This window comes from Orycteropus afer, unplaced genomic scaffold (assembly GCF_000298275.1).
Source record: "Orycteropus afer afer isolate SDZICR_OR568_19922 unplaced genomic scaffold, OryAfe1.0 scaffold00192, whole genome shotgun sequence".
Classification (NCBI taxonomy): domain Eukaryota; kingdom Metazoa; phylum Chordata; class Mammalia; order Tubulidentata; family Orycteropodidae; genus Orycteropus; species Orycteropus afer.
In genome coordinates this window covers 4,815,904-4,822,102 of record NW_006921779.1, presented here as the reverse complement: position 1 = coordinate 4,822,102, position 6,199 = coordinate 4,815,904, and positions in this window count along the sequence as shown.

The following is a 6,199-nucleotide window of genomic DNA, read 5'->3' as shown; positions in this document are numbered from 1 at the left end:
TTCTGAAAAAAAATACAGAGGTTCAGTGAGAAGTCACTTGTCCAAGTCAACCAGCAGTAGATGGTCTCAGAGTTTGAATACAAGCTGAGTACAAAGACAACTTACAGCCTCCCGTCTCCCCCAGGGCAGATGCACAGTGTGTGTGTGTGTGTGTGTGTGTGTGCGTGTATAGGGGTCCTCCATGCCTCCCCAGCCCCTCCTGCCTGACCCCCAGAAGACATCCCCCCCAGCCCCTGCTGCCTCTGCAGGAGGGGACTCTGCATTCCTGGCTAAGCAGTCGGATTTGCTGTGCTCCGGGAACTATGAAAAGAATGTTTGCCACGAGCTGAGCGGTCGCCCTGTCAGAGGGAGCGTGGCCTGGAGGGCCCATGCAGAGTTGCTTGGCAGCCAGCAGCTACCACAGAGCGAGGGAAGGAGGCTAGACAGAAAGGAGGACTTCCAGGCAGTGAGAGCTGTAGACAATGAAAGGGGATGGAGACCAAAGAGTCAGCCTCCTGGGGAGAAATGGCCCCTCCACCCCTAATTAGGTTTTTCCTCACCACTGCCCATAAGGCAATACTGGCTCATCTTATGGACAGGGTGACAGACACTCAGAGGAGGATCTGCCTAAAGTCACATAGCGCCAGTGGCAGAACTAAGACCAGAGGTTGGGCCCCTAGGTTCAGTCTCCCCTTCCTCGCAGAGGTGGCTCTCGCTGGCAGGGCCCACTGGGACCCAGAGTGGATTCTCAGATACTGGAAAACACCAGCCCAGTCCTCACTGTTCTGGGATCTCCCTGGGTCCAGTCTTCTCTACTCCTCAGGATCCCCTGCTCCTCCCGAAACATACCTTGTGCCCTGTGGCAAAAGTTATGTGTCAGCTTGGCCGGGCCTGGTTTTGAGTGGCTGGGCAGCTAGAGTAGTTATTCCCCATGATGAGACTGGTAATCAACTCCACGGTGGAATTTACTGTGAGCAGCTGAGTAGCTGCCTTAGGGATGTGGTCTGCTTCCTGTATGTAAGAAGCAGCTTTGAGAGAGGTCTTGAGCTTTTTGGCACGTCTGGATCCTGCATTTGGCCAAGTCTTCATCTCAGTGGCCTGCCATATTGTTTGCTGATCTTTTTTTTTTTTTTTTCTTTCACTTTTGCAGTGTTCCCTCCCCTCCCTTCCTACCCCTGGTAACCAATAAAGAACGTTTCCTTCTATATATAAGTCTGCTGACCTTGAGACTATATCTGGATTTGAACTAGTGGCCTGCTATATTGCTTGATAATCTCAGGACTGTGCCATCTTACTTGTTGACCTTGAGTTTGTCAGCCTCAGCAGCCAGCAGCTGCCTAAGAGAAGCCTCCAGCTTCAGTGGGCCAGGAGCAAGAGGCAGAGGTTAAAGCCCAAGGCCAGGGGCTTTCACCCAGGCCCTAAAGCTGGCACTTTGAACTCGGACTTCTAGCCTCCAAAACTGTAAGAGAATAAATCCCTGTTTGTTAAAGCCACACATTTGAGGTACGTCTATTACAGCAGCACTAGGGAAGCAAAAAGGAGCTCTGGTAGCGTAGTGCCTAAGGCACCTGACTGCTAACCAGAAGGCTGGCAGTTCAAACCCACCAGCCACTCCTCAGAAGGAAGGTTGGGCAACCTACTTCTGTAGTGATACCACCTCAAAAACCCAAGGAGGGGTCGCTATGAGTCGGGTCCAACTCGACGGCACATAACGACAACAAGGGAAGCAAAACATGCCCTGAAAATGCCCGGCACATTGCAGTTGTTCAACAATTCATTCCTTTCCCCACCAAACCAAGTCCAGGATCCCCAGGGAGGGAAGTACCCCAGGAAGTCAGTGGGAAGAACACTAGCTATGCAGTCACAGTCCTAGGAGTGACTCCCAGCTGGGCATTCAGCTTCAATGACACTTGGGCAGATTACTGACCTCTCTGTGCATCCACTTTCCCCTCTGTTAAATGGGCTCCCAATCCCTGCCTTGCAACATTGATACATGGACTAAGACATGTGAATATGGGACTTAGAACACAGCAGGTGTCCAATAAACTTTTATTAATACTCTTTACCCAAGGAAAAACCAAATCCACTGCCATCAAGTTGATTCCAACTCACAGCAACCCCCACAGGATTTCCAAGGCTGTAAATCTTTACAGAAGCAGACTGCCTCATCTTTCTCCCATGGAGTGGCTGCTGGATTCAAATGGCTGAGCTTTCGGTTAGCAACTGAATGCCTTAACCACTGCACCACCAGAGCTCTCTAAGAGGTACTGAAATCAGATAACCTCAGGTCCAAGGTTCCCTCCACCTCAGGCCTCAGGTGGGCCCTGCCAGCAAGGGCCACCTCTAGGAGGAAGGGGAGCCTGAGCCAACGGGCCTGGTCTGTGGTCTCAGTTCTGTCACTGGAGCTGTGTGACCTCAGACAGGTCCTCCTCTAAGTGTCTATCACCCATAAAATGGGCCAGTAATGCCAGCCTGGCTCTCTTTATGGGCAGTGGTGAGGCATTAACCCCCATCACACCCACACTAGTGCTCTCTCTAAGAGCCAGGAGTCAGCCCATCCAGGCTGCATGTGGATGGCCCACTGCCATCATGTCAAATCCAACTCATAGCAATACTACAGGATAGAGTAGAACTGCCCCACAGAGTTTCCAAGGCTGTAAACCTTTACTGGAGCAGACTGCCTCAACTGTGTCCTGCAGAACAGATGGTGGGTTCAAACCACCAACCTTTTGTTTAACCCCAATGTTTTAACCAAAGCACCAACAGAGCTCCCTTGCTTATGGATAGTCACCCCAAATTCAAATATGTCCAACAATCCAAATGGAAGCAGAGCCAGGACCTTCCCAGTCTCCTCCTAGGATCCAATCAGAATACTGAATCAGGAATCAGGGGAGAGTTCTGGGCACTTCCCCCACCACAACCCCATCAGGTGTGTGACCTGGGCCCACTCCTCACCTCTCTGCAGGCAAATCCATCCTGGAGGCAAGTATTAGTACTCCCATTGGCGCTCTGGTGGCACAGTGGGTAAGTCATTTGGTTATTAACCAGAAGGCCAGCAGTTCAAACCCACCAGCTGCTCCATGGGAGGAAGATGAGGCTATCTACTTCCGTAGCATCGCTATGAGTCAGAATCAACTTGATGGCAGTGGGTTTATTGTATAAAGGGAGAAACTGAGGCACAGAGATGGAAAGCCCCTTACCCAAGTTCATATGGAAAGTAACTGAGATCTGTCTGACTCCCAAGACCAGCTCTTACTTCACTGCACCTGCTGCCTCCAATCAAGGGCTGCTGTCTACACCCCACCCATCCTGGAAATGCCCATGGGACATAGCAGGTCTGTAATACCCTTTCCAGGAGCATGATTTCCATGGAGAACATCTAGGCACACATGTGCACACAAGGCCTCACACACATGGGTTTCTGTGCACGAGAGCTAACCATATCGCAGGCCGTCTAGACACTATGTTCCAATTCATAACCACACACAAGATCCAGCCCTCAGCCATCTGAGTGTATCAGACCCTGGGGTGTAAATCCACATCTCCCCCTCATTTGCCTCTTCTATGGCCAAAATGCAGCCGCCCAGCGCAAGGTTCCTGGGCCCGCCCTCTCCTCACCCCTCAGCCAATCCTCCATTCCTTTCTCTCATCCCCATAGCAACTTCTCACTTCAGCCTCCATCATTCTCCTTCAGCCTCCTCACTGGTTTCCCTGCCTCCAAGAACTTCTGTCCTTTTCCCACAGAGCAACCAAAGGAAGTCCCAGACTGCACCCCTTCCCAGCTCACCCTTTCTCTGGCTCCACCACTTAAAGAATCAATATTCTTAGGCAGCAGACAGGCCCCTGGAAATCTGGCTCCAGAGTTCTGTGTCCCTCCCACTCCCCACTGTGTAATCCAGCTGTACCCTATTACTCATTGTCCCCTGAAAGAACCCACAGCTCCCCACTTCTGCATCTCTGCTTGCACTGTTCCCTGTCTGCAATACCCGTCCATTCACCTTTCCACCACCTGTATCGTTATCCTTGGAAGCCCTCAGTCCTCGCCAAAGTCACCTCTTCCATGCTGCTGATCACCCGCACTTTGGCTTGCAAGCTGCCTCCCTCTCCCTGATGGGCTTCCCGAGGCCACAGCTGTGCCCCATATGAGAGGCAACTGCACCTCTTTGCTTGTTCCACCCCACCTCTAAATGGCTCAAGCAGACCACGGATGGGACCAGCTCATCTGAGGCCCTGCTTCCTTACAAGGGGATGCATGCTGCCAATGGGGGTTTGGAGTTGGCTGGGGAGCTAGGAAGGTAGGGATGCTGGGGTTTTGCCAACCTTTGGTCTGGCTCTGACCTGGAGCAAGAAGACGGGGGCGGTGGGGAGGGTTGCTCAGGCTGACAGCTCTGCTTGTATCTCTCCCTTCCCTCTTACTAGCAGACACATTCACATCCATGTTCTGTTTCCCGTCCTCTGAGCCAAAGAGCAGACACACTCATTTTCACTGCGGTGGACAAAGTGAAACCGGAGAGAGAGCCCCTGGTGAGTGTGTCTGAGTGTGAGGGTGTGGGTGTGTGTGCTGTCCTGTCTGAGTATGTCTGGCCCGGTAGTGTGAGACTGCAGGGGTGTGTATCTATAGGAATTTGTGTGTGTGTGTGTGTGTATGCCTGCCTGTCACTGCTTCAGCTTTGTAAGTGTTTCAGTAAAGGAGTATGCCCGCATGTGTCTAATGAACGTTTGAGTGAATGTGTGACTGTGAGCAGGAGTGGATGTACCTATGTGTGACTGTGTGAGTGAGTCCATGGTTCGTTCTCACTGTTGTTTTGGGGTGATTGTGTGTCTCTCTGTTGGTGTCTACCAGTCCAGTAGGAGGTCAGTGGGACATCTATCCCCTGAGGAGATGTTCTGACCAAGACCACAACTCCTCACAGTGCCTCTCCTAGACCCCCATCTCCTTCCCTGGACTCAAGAATAGTCTCCCTGAGGCCCCCCATCTGCTCAGGGCAGCAGAAAGGGGCCCCAAGCTGCTTGAGTCTCCAGCAACCACAGCCCCATAGCCCTCAGACCTTTGCTAAAAGCACTAAGAGAAGAGGATGGACCCCTGCCACCAGACATGAGTGCAGGCCTTCTTGGCAAAAGGGACTGAAGGCAGACATGGGGAAGGCCTTCTGGGTCACGCTGAGGGAGGCGAGTGGCATTTCTGTGTCAGAAACTTCACATGTTCTCACACACAATGACAAGTACACATTGACTGACACACACATTAATAACACACTAGCAGACACTTGTTTTTCCTCACACCCCACAAATGCACATACTGACAGGTACACACGCAGGTACATACAGACACACACACAACCAGCACACTCAGAAGGGTCTGCCGTTCTCTAACACACAATTACTGGCTCCTCTGGCTAAACACTGTTCTCCCCCTGGGGGGCTCCTGGGCCAGTGTGTCTCCAGGACAGAAACATTGGGGCAGTTCTGGGCCCAGGGAACCCCAGTCCCTCTGGCCAGGCAACAGCCTCCTCACCCCCTGCAAGACCCCACCCAGAGATGGAGGGCAGTGCTGAATCTCTGGCAGGGACATTCCTCAGAACTTCAGTTTCCAGTCTAGGGGGAGGCCTGCCGGGCACCTAGAATAGGAGGGACTTGGGGGCAGAGGCAGAAAACCTGGAAAACTGGAAGATGACCAGCAAACCAGAAATGGCAGAGCAATGAGGCAGAGGTAGGTGGGAGCTGATGGGGGCTTCCCCCGCCTGGTGCTGAAGGGGGCTCTCAGCCCTCACTTGGTCTCTCTTCCACTACCTTGCGAAAGTGGCTTTGTTCTCCCCATTTCACAGATGGGAAGCCAGACTCTGGAAGGTGAAGTAATACGCCCAGAGTGACATGTGTGGGACTGCAAATCTGGGCCATCTGATGCTGGAGCCCCGGCTTCTGAGAGAGGAAGAATCCTGCCCAAGCAGCTCTGGCTACTGGAAACATGGGGCGCAGGGAACAAGGTGGGCTCCCCCATCTTAGCGCCGACCCCTTGGCCCGAGTCCCCCTTCCCGTCCCTACCCGGAGTCCGAGGCGCCGGCCCCGCTATCCTGTAGAGTCTCGGGGAAAGCCCAGCCACGGTCCTGCCCTCGGAACACACTCGGCTCCGCGCCTCAGTGCCAGCCACTCAGCTTTACCTGCAGGGCTTCCACCGCGCCCGCTCCGGCCGTCGAGTGCAGCCCCGAGGCGGCGCGGCCAC